Here is a 13,950-nt window from a genome sequence, read left to right on the forward strand (position 1 = left end):
TATTTAGTTTTCCCTTAATAATAACAACCTTCATTTAAAAACTGCATTTTGTGTTTACTTGTGTTATCTTTGACTAATATTTAAATTTGTTTGATGATCTGAAACATTTAAGTGTGACAAACATGCAAAAAAATAAGAAAGGGGGCAAACACTTTTGCACACCACTGTATATATATATATAAATTAAAAAGAGAGAGTGCTGATTCTGCTGTTTGACATCATGTCTCCTGTTTGGTCCAAAACCTGTTGAAGAGACGCAGCAGGAGGTGGGATTTATTATTTATTAATTTATTATTTCTTTGTTTTCTTGCTGAGGTCAAATAACAAGAAAAACAAGTTTCAAGTTTGTTGTATTTGGATTTTACAACAAACTGATTTTATAAACTTATTATATGTTTTGTTTGGTAAATCTTGATATGTAAAGTTAACTGTAACTAAAGTACAGTACAAGTACCTCAATAAGTGCAGCTGAGTAAATGTATTGCAGAGTATCAGAGCGACAGCTGTAGAGAGGTTTGTCAGTAGAAACCGTCTTCAGTATTCAGGATGTGTCTGTGTTGTACTCACATGTTTATTTAGCAGAAATCCTGAGTACAAACAGAAAACAAACAAAGTGAGTTTCATAAATCAACTCTTGTGTGAGAGCAGAGATCTGGAGGACGCTGACCTGAAGTCAGTTCTGTTTCACATCTGGATCCACTTCCTGTCAGTGAGGGAAACACATCTCCCTGAGTCCACACAGGCCGTCATGTTTCCTGCAGCCTCACCTGAAGATCAGCTGACCAACACACCAGGTGTCAGTGATGATGTCACAGTCTTCATATGTTTACATTGACACTTGGCTTTAAAAATAAACTGTTACCTCGACGTTTCAGGGCTTTGTGTCCATATTTTATTATAACTGTGATTACCAACTTTACAAACTGTTAGAGACAGGTGACCTCCTCTAAACCAGGTTTCACCACCTACAGGAACACTGACATTTAGGGAAGTTGTTAGATCCAGGACGTGTTTAGCCTAGCTTAGCACAAAGACTGGAAGCAAATGGAAACTGTTAGCCTAGTTCCATCACAAGATGAAAAACCATAAATAAAGGCAGACAGGAAGTGGGTGATCTGTGGAGGCTGCTGGTCTCTGGTCTGTTGAGGCGGAGAGCAGCGAGTTCCCACAAATCAAAGACGACTTCGTTAAAATGATGATCTGAGGTCAGCTCTGAAAGGAGGCGAAGTGGCGATAAAGAGTCGCTGCTCATTAGTTTAGACAGGGGCCGACAGGGGTCTGGCGGGCCGCCATGAAGACTTCAAACTAAGAGGTTTTAACAGCAGTCATGTTGTGACTGTGACCTCTGACCTCTGAGACAAACTGTTTCCAAACTCTGTTTCCAAACTCTGGGGGGAGGGGGGCTCCTTCCCAGCATGCCTTTCCACAGCTTGTATTAACTTATCAGTGAACACATATGATCTTGATGTGTGATGTTATGTTGTTTGTGTCACTTCTCACCTGGTTTGTATGATGTTTTTACAAGATTGTTTGGGTCTGATGCAAATTTGTGGGTTTGTAATCAAATCTTCAGTTTTACATATTATACTTTGTTTTCAGATTTGCGTTTTGGTCTTATTTGAATTTCTGGGTTTGTATCCCAATTTTTGTATTTTTATCTAAATTTTCTAGTTGGGACTTTCCTAATTACATTTGAAACCCAATTTGTTTTGGGCTTGTATCCAAATCTCTGTGTTTGTACCTGTGTTTTTGTGGCAAGCGTTTTGTAGTTGGGCGTTACCCTTTTTTTTCATGTGTCAAGGACATTTTCTACTGACGTTTTAAGGGATTTTCCACAAAATGTCAGATTTTACCCAAGTTTTCTTCTTTTAAACATATTCAATATGCAATTTTTTTGCGTCAGGTTTAGTTCCTTCTGGGGTTTTTTGTTCTGAGATTTTTACTACAACTTTGGGGTTTGTCCCAATTTTGTGGGAATTTGATCCAAATTTTCAGATCTGTACTTAAATCTTTCTTTCTGGTTTTACCCGAGTTTTGGGATGTGTACTTGAATGTTTTTTCCCTAATATTCAGCTTTGTACCTACTTTGTGTGTTTTCATCCAAATTTCATCCAAGTTTTACGAGAAATTTTGGGTTTGTCAGGTTTACACGATACTCGAAGTTTCAGCATTTTCCTGTCAGCTTTACCAGAATGTAAGAAGTCTTGAAGTTTTTACCCAAATATCTGGGGATTCCTTTAAGGTAGTACCAGAACATTTAGTTTTTTACCCAAATCTTTATGTTTTTATCCAAACTTGTGGGTTTGTAGAATTTTCTGCATTTCATTCTTTTGCTGTATTTCCTTCATGCTGCACTGAACAAATGCTTTCAGTCAAATTTTAATATTTCAGACATAAACACACATTTGAAACAGTGATGACCTTAAAGCACATGATGTCATGATTTAACCAGAAGAGCTCTCATTGGCTGTCTACATCATGTTAAATGTGAAAATTCCAACACGTACTTCTCAGCATGCCACAGCTTTAATTAATTCATCAATGTAGACTTTCTTCATCACCATCTGATTATGAAATGCTTCATTAGGACGTGATGTAATCAAAAACAAACAGCAATAAAACAACAACATTAAGCCGCGAGACAACAAGAGACGAACAGAATCTGATTACATGTAAACTGCAAGTTAATTAACAAACTGTTAATTGAAAACAAGGTTTGTAATAGTGAAATTAGCAGCATAAACAGCTTTCCCCCCTTCCTGCGTATGAATAATGCACAATCAGTCGTTCCTATTAGTGATTCTTCTCATCTGGAGTTAATTTCATTATGTAAATGATCTCCAGGCCTCGTCGAACCTCCACTTTGATCCGTCATAATTGTCCCGATCATCAAAGACAGAGTCGCTGCTCGCTGGGAATAAATCTACACTCCTTCTTGTTCTTCTGCTCTCCTGGAATCATATGCAAATATAGTGAGGTGATAACAGTTTGATGTGTGTCGGTATGTTCAGCTGGATGCATATTCATCTATTCATCTCAGAGCTAACAGAGGGAGTTAAAGAGACATGAAAGAAAAGTCGGCTCTTAATGTGCAGCGACGCTGATCTCAGATCTGTTCTTCATTGTGTCGCGTTCAACATCGATCCATCCCCCCATCCACCCATCCATCCATCCACCCACCCACCCATCCTTCCATCCATCCATCCATCCATTCATCCATCCATCCATCGGGGGTCACTACATTTATTTGACAGCTTTAGTTACTAGATAAAATAAATACCAACTCATAAACATATGCAGGTTTTGAGCCATTAAAACAATGTTTCCCATAAAACATAAAGGTCCTATTTTAATCTCTGAAGTGCAACAACAAACACAGCTGTTGGTTTCTCAGACTGTTCTGGTTCATGTTTGTGCAAAAGTGTTAAAGAGCTATCAGCCAATCACATTGCTGGATCAGTGATTCTCAGTGACTGGGTTGTGAACTGGTACCAGTCCATGCAGTGTTGGTTACCACCTCCTCCTGCCACTGTGAGCAATAAGCGAAACATTAACTGATTTTTTATTGTTTTCAGCAGAAACAAGCTGTGAACACAACATTCTTTAAAGTTGATATGTTGAACTTGTGATCAAACAGCAGCTTATTTCCACCTCCAGCAGCTACAGAGTCACATGACGCTTCATCAGGAGGCGTGTCAGAGTCACATGACGCTTCATCAGGAGGCGTGTCTGTGTCTCCTGATGGACGTCAGTCCGGTCTTCTCTCTGTCAGCTCTGTGTTTGGTCTCCAGCAGCTGCTGAGGGAAACATCTGGCTCTTCAGCAGCTAGATGCTCCGCTATGTTCAGCAGCTGCTCTCTGACTGCGTCTGGCTGCTGTCTGCTGCTGCAGCTCGTGTTCAGCGGGCAGCCGAGAGAAGAAGAAGACATTATAGCTGCTTTACAGTTTTTTTACCATTGCTAAGTCACATTTCTCTAAACGAGTTCAGATATCAAAACTGCTCACAGTCAGAACAGCAGCAGTCAATGTGACTAAACTGTGGATCACTTTTCATTGTTTTTACACAAAATGAATTCAATGACCACATGAACTGTTTACTCACTCAAACTCACTCACCACCAAACCTCTGTGTATTTACACTCCATTTTACACACGTTTACAAGCTGTTGTCAAAGCTGTTTTGTGTTCAAAACCAAACATAACACAAAAGAAATAAAAAAATGGCTCCTCATTTCCTTGACGATACTGAGGAGAGGGGGCAGGTGAGGTGGGGTGGGGGGGCAGGTGAGGTGAGGAGAGGGGGCAGGTTTACAGCTCGTCCCAGGATGGTGTCACTTCTCCTTCCACCTTACTCTCCACTCCTCAGCCCCACGGAGGAAACGTCGTCCTTGCGGAGGTGGACAGTTTTTGACCAGTAGTCACATGATCAGATGTCCCTCTGTGACACAGTGAGTGCTGGCTGGCTGGACCTGCAGCAGACTGTCAGGACGGATCAGACTTTAAAAAGATTCTTTCCAGGTGGACTACAGGAGAGATGAAAGTGTGATGTGGATCAGAGCAGATGCAGGAAGCAGGGTCGACCAGCACTGTTGCATTTCTAAATCTGTAGCTCTCCTACACAAGTATGTAATGTGAAAATGTGTAGTTTGGTGTTGCATTACTGAAATGTCTTTAGTTTGGTTTTGTGCACCTGAAATTACTCTGCAAAAAGCCTATTGAAGCATTTCTGATTCACTCCTGTGACATTTACTGTGAGGCAGCACAATCCATGAAGGAAAGCCTAAAAGTTTATGCCACAGATGTAACAGAAACTTTTACAAAGACAATAGTGACACTAATTGTAATGCTGCCTGTTGTTAGTGATTTTTATGGTTAAGCTCAGAAACGGCTGTTTTTCTTCAGGAAGCTTAAAATTCCCGTGCCAAGTTCTTGTTAACTTTTACAGAGGAGCAGCAGAAAGCTTCCTGACTGGAAACTTCACAAACTGGCACGGGATGTGCACGGCCGGGACCGGAGGCTCTGCAGCGGGGGGTTAACACCGCTCAGATCATCATTGGTACCAACCTACCGAGCATCAGTGATATCGGAGAGGTGAGGTGTCTGAGCAGAGCCCAAAGGACACTAAAGGACAGTTACCCCCCCCCCCCCAGTTCAACTTTTACGAGAAAAGTAACTAAGTAAATGTACTTAGTTACTTTGCAGCCTTGTTGGCTCTGTTTGTATATTTGTGTGTCTGTTTGTATGTGTGTATATTTGTGTGTGTGTGTGTGTGTGTGTGTGTGTGTGTGTTTGCGGTGGTGTCAGAGCGTCAGACTCTCGGGGGAAACGTTGCCCCAATTTCCTAATCTGATTTCGATGCAGCTCGTCTGTCTGAATGCTTTCGCTTCTAATTTCACCGTTTGTGACTGAAAGAAAAAAACTGGAAACCCAACAGACATATTTCATGTTTATTTAATATTTCATACTTTTTTTGTTTGTTGATATTTTTGTTTGTCTCAATATGAAAACCTTGTATCTCCACAGTGTGAAGTTTCCAGGAAACAATAAAAAGAACCTTGTTATTTTGTTTTTCCTCGACGACATTAAAAGTTTAGAAAAACCTCGGTGGGCTTTTACTTCCACACAGGAAAATCACCAAAACTTAAAATACAAATTTGTTGTTTTTTATATAAACATATTTATTCATGTAACAAATTGCCTTATAGACTAAAACAATTAAAGGCAAAATAAACTAAATAAAATGGAATTTATGATGAGACAAATGAGGAAATAATAAGATTAAGAAAATAAAACTAAAAGGAAAGATAAAATGATATATTATAATTATAAGAAGAAGAAGATAATATAAAAATGGCCAAAAGTATGTGGATTATTACACCCACATGCAATCAATACGTTGTCCCAAAGGGTGTCCTCATATTTTTGGCCATATATGTGTATACACATAGTTTACGTTTGGTGTTAGATGATTTCCCCAATGCCAACTCATTCGAATTAATACATAACATGGCCAAAGGTAAGTGGATACAGAAACATCACATCTAACTGTGCAACTATAATTTGTATATATATATATATATATTAATGCCTATATATGTATAATATTTCTACATTATTTCTATATATATAATGTGTAAAGGTATTTATTTAAATAGGGAGAGGTATAAAGACTGGTCAGCGGTGTATCTGACATGTCATATCGCTGGTTGTCTGTCACTAGCTGAACAGATTTCCCATCATGCCCCTGTTTGTTTTGGCTCTAGATGACATCATCAGGTGAACGCTGGCAGCAGATTGTTTTTTTTTTACCTTTTAAATCGGGCATTAGTGTAAAAATAAAAGCCTCTTACAGCCTGAAATGAAAATCCTCTGAGTGTTTGAGCTGCGGCCAACAGACTATGTTCAGGTATCAGTTCAGTTTCAGGCCCACAGGCCAAGATGATGAGGATGATGATGATGAAACATCACCCCCCCTCCTGTTTGGACACACAGCTTCTTGGCACACTCACTAATTAATTAAAGAGATGAATATTCTGGTTTACGTGGGAGAGCTGAACGGGACGCTGCAGGCGTCGTTCTGCTTATATTTTGATATTTTTTGTGTGGACGGAGATAAATCCTGATTCTTTATCCACTCGGACAAATATATCAAATGTATCAGCGAGCAGGTTTGTGAGTGGAGAGGTGAGCTCACGTAGAGCAGCTTAAAGCATGAAATCCACTCTGAGTGGGAAGCACTCTGCAGCATGTGAAGGTATAAATAGTCCTCGCAGTGGAAGTGGACTGCAGGGAGGCGAGGCGGCGGCATCAGAAGCATATTAAGTGCACTAGAAGCAGATAAGCTCCAACAGATGTGTTTGGGTGTTGACATTGTTTGTATTTGCAATCTGATAGATCAAAATGTTTCACTCCACTAATAGGCTTTTATTTTTGTACATTTTGGATTTACAACCCCCCCACCAGTGACGATGTAAAGCCACTCACTGAACTCATTTTAAAGGACCAGACAGCTGTTCTTACACATTCGCCCATTTATCAAAAATCACAAACTTCACACTGTTCTGCACAACAAAGTCAAAACAAAGACAATACCTTTTGTCAGAATAAAAAAAAAAACATGCTGTAGAAATGTTTAATTTCCATGGAAACTGAATGTAAATCTGCAGTAACAAATGAGTGCACATTTAGCAAAATCATGTTTTAGGCTCATTCAGATCCTAATTTGGAGTCTAAATGAAACTGAAGCAGCTGATGTTGACAGACGTTCATCCTCAGAACTGTTCGTCTCCTTCTGCAGGAAAAGATAAAGTAACGTGGACCAGTACCTCCTTCAGCAGCACATCCGGCCCTGGAGGGGAATCATGTTTGTCTAATGTGCTGCTTTTACAGGACATTATCTCAAAGAAATGACTCTCCTCAACAGTTTGTCTTCCAAAATTACAGTCAGTTATCTCACGTCTGTGACCACTCTGACAGCACTTACAGGAATAAGACCAGGAGTTTCTGGTGATGGGCCTGTTAACTGATGAGAACATAGACACAAAGACCATAGAGGATCTTTGTCTACAGTGCTTCATAAACTACAGTTCCTAGCTACACGTAGCCAGAGAATAATGGCTTCTTTGCACATAAATTCCACTGTATTAATCATCTTAATGGACATTTGAGATGCGGTTTGTGATATTTAATATTTAATCTCACACATGTAATTAATGGAAAAACAAACTTTGTACCAATGACTTGATGATACGTTTTAGTGGTAGGTTCTGAGGTCATGCAAAGTGGATTTTTCCAAAACAATAAATCTACTTCACAGTGGTCTAAGTTTGTCTGTTATATTCTGGCGTTGCATTCTGTCCTTTGTTCTTTTTCTGTCTGCCTTGTAAAGCATTTTGCAACTGCTCGTTTTGATAAGTGCTATATAAATAACCTTTATTAATATTATTACCAACCACACAAGATGTTTGTTAACACATTAAACCTTCATTACACAACATCCTACGATCTAGTGTTAAATATTACAATTACACAGAAAATTCGAATTTTGTACAAAACGTGGTGTTTGTGGTCAGAACTAAGAGCCAATCAGCTCTTTGATCAAGCGACAGCCAGGCGTTTCCCATCATGCCCTAGGTCTTGTAGACAGTGGCGAGCAGCTGCGGTGCCTGGCTCTAAAAACTGCGGCTGCCTCGATCTTGTGAGGTTATTGTTGCCCACGTGCGCATGATGTCGGAGCAAGTCGGGATCAAGTCAGACACAAATCTAACCGGCATGCATTGTGCGGTGATCACCGCTGATCGATTCTGCGCAGGCCTGGCTCATCTCAATTGAGCTTAATGTCTCCCTCTCTCACTTCCTGTCAGCAGCTGCACGTTTATCAGAGCCGCTGGGAAAACATGTGTACTAACCCCCCCAAAGACACACACATACAGATACAGCATGAACAGGACACACACACAGGGTGGAAAGAGTGCAGCAGTATATACGCTTCAACTGCTTATGATGCACACACTTTTTTACAGCGGCAACTGAACAGTCTACATCTTTCATCACTACACTGATAATTCAGTTGCTTTCATCTCTTACTCTTCACCTGACACTTCAACTATGTTAACATGCATTATAACTGCTGTCACTTCTACATACCAACTGACACTTCAACTATCTCTGCTGCTACAACTTCAAGTGACATCTCAATTGCTTTCATGCTTTATACATCAACTGTGACAGTTCAACTGCTTTCAGTGTTCACATACAAACACAATTTAAGTGGCTACAGGGCTTTAAAATTAAATAAATCCATCAGATGTTATTCTAACAACCTTTCTTCCATAATAAAGATCGTTTTATAATAAAGACACAAAATCACATCAGCATTCAGTTTCAGCTTCTATTCACTGGTTAGCAGTTAGTTAAGATTATACTGATCACTTTTAAACCACTTCATGATTTTCAGACAGGACTGCTGGTTGTTTCTGAGTCCTGGTTATCAAGGACAGTTATCAAGCTCCTCTCCTGTGGAATCAGGTCCCAGTTTGGGTTTGGGAGGCAGGCACCATCTCCACATTTAAGAATAGGCTTAAGACTTTCCTCTTTGATAAAGCTTGTAGTTAGGGCTGGCTTGGGTGAGTCCTGAACCATACCTTAGTTATGCTGCTATAGGCCTAGAGTGCCAGGAGACTTCCCATGATGCACCTCTTTCCTCTCTCCTCCTCTCCCTCTCCATCTGTATGCCATTTTATTCCATTACTGCATGTTACTAACTCAACATCTTCTCTGCCGTAGTTCTGTGCTTTCTCATTTCTCTCCTCTCTCTTTCTGTCTCGTTCAGCAGGTATTTCTGCCTCCGGAGCTGCAGAGTCTGGATCTGTGGTTGTGGCCCACCTGCTGCCCCCGTGTTCCTGCAGAGTCTGGATCTGTGGTTGTGGGCCACCTGCTGCCCCCGTGTTCCTGCTCAACAACTGCTACTACAGTTGTTGTTATTGGCTCTGTTACTGATGCTGACATTATTCTTCCTATAGCTGTCATTCCTATTATTACTAATTTATTAATATTAACACTATAATTACTATTCTACTATATATAAAAAAAGACTTTGCATTGTGCCTCCCAAACCCTATACCCGTCCCCCAAACCTCTCCCCTCTCTCTCTCTCTCTCTCTCTCTCAAAACCCTAACACAGCAGTGGCGGACGGCCGCCCACCATTGAGTCTGGTTCTGCTCGAGGTTTCTGCCTCTTAAAGGAAGTTTTTTCTTGCCACTGTCGCCAAATGCTTGCTCATGGTGGGATTTGTTGGGTCTCTGTAATTAATATTATAAAGAGTACAGTCTAGACCTGCTCTATAGGAAAAGTGCAATGAGATAACTTCTGTTATGAATTGGTGAAAACTGAAATGAAAACTGTTTAACGGTCTAACTCCACAATTCACTACATAGTTAACAGTCTTTGTAACATGTTTTAAGCAATATATTTCTAACATTTATAATGTGTTTAGAAACAAATCTCTGAATTTCCATAAATGTAAACTCATCTTACATCCTGTGCTTTCTACCATCAGTGTGTGTTGAATCCTGCAGCAGCTGCAGCAGGTTGCTGCGTTGATTCACCCGTTGTTGTTGTCGTGGGAACGTGTGTGTGTGTTAACCTGCCTCACATGTTGAAGGTGGAGCTCCTGAACGATGTTAATCTCTTCCTCTAATTAAGTGAAGCAGCCGAGCGCAGCCTCTGGCTGGATGTTAATGAGCAGCTCCTCCTCCTCGACGCTCTAATGACCCTCATTTCATCAAATCTCTTCCAGTCCCCCCCCTCCCACTCCCACTGCTTCCTGTTTCTCTACCTGTCAGCAGAATTATTCACAAACACAAACTCAGCGTCTGATGATCAACATCAAACAACGTTTTGTCAAACAGTTGAGAGGAAATTAATGAAGCTTTCATCCAGCTGACTGCTGCATTCATGAGCCTGTCACTCTGTGGGGTTTTGGAGTTTTATGATCACCAACACATGTAGAGTCACTGCTTTTGTATAAATTTTACACTTGTACAAAAAATATTTAACACTAAAAACTATTTTTAAGTCTTTATTTGTTTCTACAAATGGGAACATGGTGGTAAAAGAATAGACAATAAGTCTATAGCAGCTCATCCTGAGTAGAAACATTCAGAAACTCACTCAAATCAAAAACATTAGTTGCCATGGTTACACAATCTGCCAAATACACCCAAGAGCAAACAAACCCTATACAAAAACTCCAGAAATTTAACATCTAGTAGCAGCAAACTTCTCTGTTTGGATCCCAGACGAGTCTTGAGGAGAATAATGTGAAAGGAGATGAACAACATAATATATAATAATATAATAAGATATAATAATAGGAATCTTGTTCAGAACCATGTTCAGGTTTTAGTGTCAGTTTTATTGGTGTTGATATGTGTTGCATGGTAGTTTTATATTATATGGTTTATGGAGTTATTATTGCATGGTTTTTTTGGTTTTGCTGTTTTATGTTGCATGTTTGTTTGGACTGAGGATCAAGGTGATAAGAAACAGCTATGATTAACTGGATCACCTGGAAGAGGTGTTCCAGTGGCTCCACCAGCATGGACTGAAGCAGCAGCCCAGAAAGTGCCACATGCTCCAGCGAGAGGTGACTTACCTGGAACATGTTATCAATGAGAAAGGGGTGCCTACAGATCTGGCTAAGACAGCATTGGTGAGGGACTGGCCAGTACCCAAGACAGTGAAGCAGGTGAAATCTTTTCTTGGCTTTGGTTATTATCACCGTTGCATACTTGCTTTCCACCCCACATGACAAAAAGACAGCTCCAATTAACTGGTCCCCAGAGTGCCAGTGAACTTTTGACCATTTGAAAGGAACCCTGTTGAATGCACCTGTCCTGGCATATGCCAACTTCTCTCCCCCTTTTAGGCTGTACACGAATGCCAGTTTTGAGGGCCTGGAAGCAGTGCTGGCACAGGTACAAGGAGACAAAAAGTGAGTAACTGCCTGTGTCAGCTACAGCCTCCACCCAGTGAAACACAACGACCAGAACTACAGCTCTATGGTGCAGAATTTACTTAGAGACAACAACCCATCGGTGAAGCTCAAGACGGCCCAGCTTGGAGGAGTGGAACAACGATGGGTGGCCCAAATGGCAAACTTCAAGTACACCATCAAATTCAATTCAATTCGATTCAATTTTATTTATATAGCACCAATTCATAACAGAAGTTATCTCATTGCGCTCTTCCTATAGAGCAGGTCTAGACCGTCCTCTTTATAATATTAATTACAGAGACCCAACAAATCCCACCATGAGCAAGCATTTGGTGATAGTGGCAAGGAAAAACTTCCTTTAAGAGGCAGAAACCTTGGACATAACCAGACTCAATGGTGGACGGCCATCTCAGGGTGCTAGGTTTTGAGAGAGAGGTTCTGAGAGAGAGAGAGGGGGTTTGGGGAGCTTTTGGGGCTATAAACCACACATTTGAAGACAGTGAGGTGAAGATCCTAAGTAGAGAGAAGAGTTGGTTTGAAAGAGGAGTCAAAGAAGCCATTTTTGTGAAAAAAGAAAACCCCTCTTTAAACAGAAATGGTGGTGTGAGATTCAACTTGCCAACCGTTTACCACAGTGTATTAACACCATGGTCAAGCCAATCATATGCTAATCAGGTACTTAACAGTGATGAGGGAGTTGCAGCCAGAAAACGTGCAGTAATGGGATAAAAATGCATACAGATGGAGAGGGAGAGGAGAGAGGAAAGAGGTGCATTATGGGAAGTCTCCCGGCAGTCTAGGTCTATAGCAGCATAACTAAGGGATGGTTCAGGACTCACCCAAGCCAGCCCCTTTATCAAAGAGGAAAGTCTTTAGCCTACTCTTAAATGTGGAGATGGTGTCTACCTCCCGAACCCAAACTGGGACCTGATTCCACAGGAGAGGAGTTTGATAACTAAAGGCTCTGGCTCTCATTCCACTTTTGGAGACTCTATGAACCACAAGTAACCCTGCATCCTGGGAGCGCAGTGTTCTAGTCGGGTGATAAGGTATTATGAGCTCTTTAAGATATGATGGTGCTTGACCATTAAGAGCTTTGTTGGTGAGGAGAAGGATTTTAAATTCTATTCTGGATTTTACAGAGAGCCAGTGCAGAGAAGCTAATATTGGAGAAATATGATCTCTTTTGCTAGTTTTTGTCAGTACACATGCAGCAGCATTCTGGATCAACTGGAGAGTCTTAAGGGACTTATTCGGGCAAGCTGATAATAAGGAATTGCAGTAGTCCAGCCTAGAAGTAACAAATGCATACACTAGTTTTTCAGCAACATTTTGAGTCAGGATGTGCCTGATTTTTGCAGTATTACGTAGGTGAAAAAAGGCAGTCCTTGAAGTTTGTTTCATGTGGGAGTTAAAGGATAAATCCTTATCAAAGATAACTCCGAGGATCATTACGGTGCTGCTGGAGGCCAGGGCAATGCCATCTAGAGTAACTATATCTTTAGATAATTTGTCTCAGAGGTGTTTGGGACCAAGTACAATAACTTCAGTTTTGTCAGAGTTTAGCATCAGAAAGTTGCAGGTCATCCAGGTCTTTATGTCCTTAAGGCATGCCTGAAGTTTAGTTAACTGGTTAGTTTCAGCTGGCTTGATCGATAGATATAATTGGATATCATCTGCATAGCAATGAAAGTTCATGGAGTGCTTCCTAATAATATTGCCTAAAGGAAGCATATATAAGGTGAATAGAATTGGTCCAAGCACAGAACCTTGTGGGACTCCGTGACTAACTTTGACGAGCACGGAGGACTCACCGTTAACATGTACAAACTGAGATCGATCTGATAGATGGGATTTAAACCAGCTTAGTGCGGTTCCTTTAATGCCAATTACATGTTCTACTCTCTGTAATAGGATGTGATGGTCAATGGTGTCGAACGCAGCACTAAGATCTAACAAGACAAGTACAGAGACAAGCCCATTTTCTGATGCAATTAAAAGGTCATTTGTAATTTTCACCAGTGCTGTCTCTGTGCTATGATGCACTCTAAACCCTGTCTGAAAATCCTCAAATAAACTGGTGCAACAAGGTGTAGGCAAATGCTGCCCAGGTGCACAAAATAGAAATGCTGATGCTTTGTCCAGGTTGCCTGAGCAAAAAAAGGAAACAGCACCAGTGCATGCTGACTGGGTCATGGTTGAAGGAGGTGGAACATGGGAGAAACACCAGACCAGGACCCAGATCTTTCCCAGATACGACAGTGGAAGGAGCAGCAATTAAGGTGTGCGATTCTTCAGCACTCTACATAAAACAACTGCTGTGATTAACTGGACCGCACAGCTCAGGGTTGGCCACGCAGGACAGTGTGCTTTTTAAGTGTTGATTTGAGACAGGTGGGAAAAGGAGGAGGGGAGAGAGAAAACAGAGTATGGACAGAGAAGCGGGAGTTTCA

The sequence above is a fragment of the Siniperca chuatsi genome, linkage group LG12 (assembly GCF_020085105.1).
Source record: "Siniperca chuatsi isolate FFG_IHB_CAS linkage group LG12, ASM2008510v1, whole genome shotgun sequence".
NCBI classification, from domain to species: domain Eukaryota; kingdom Metazoa; phylum Chordata; class Actinopteri; order Centrarchiformes; family Sinipercidae; genus Siniperca; species Siniperca chuatsi.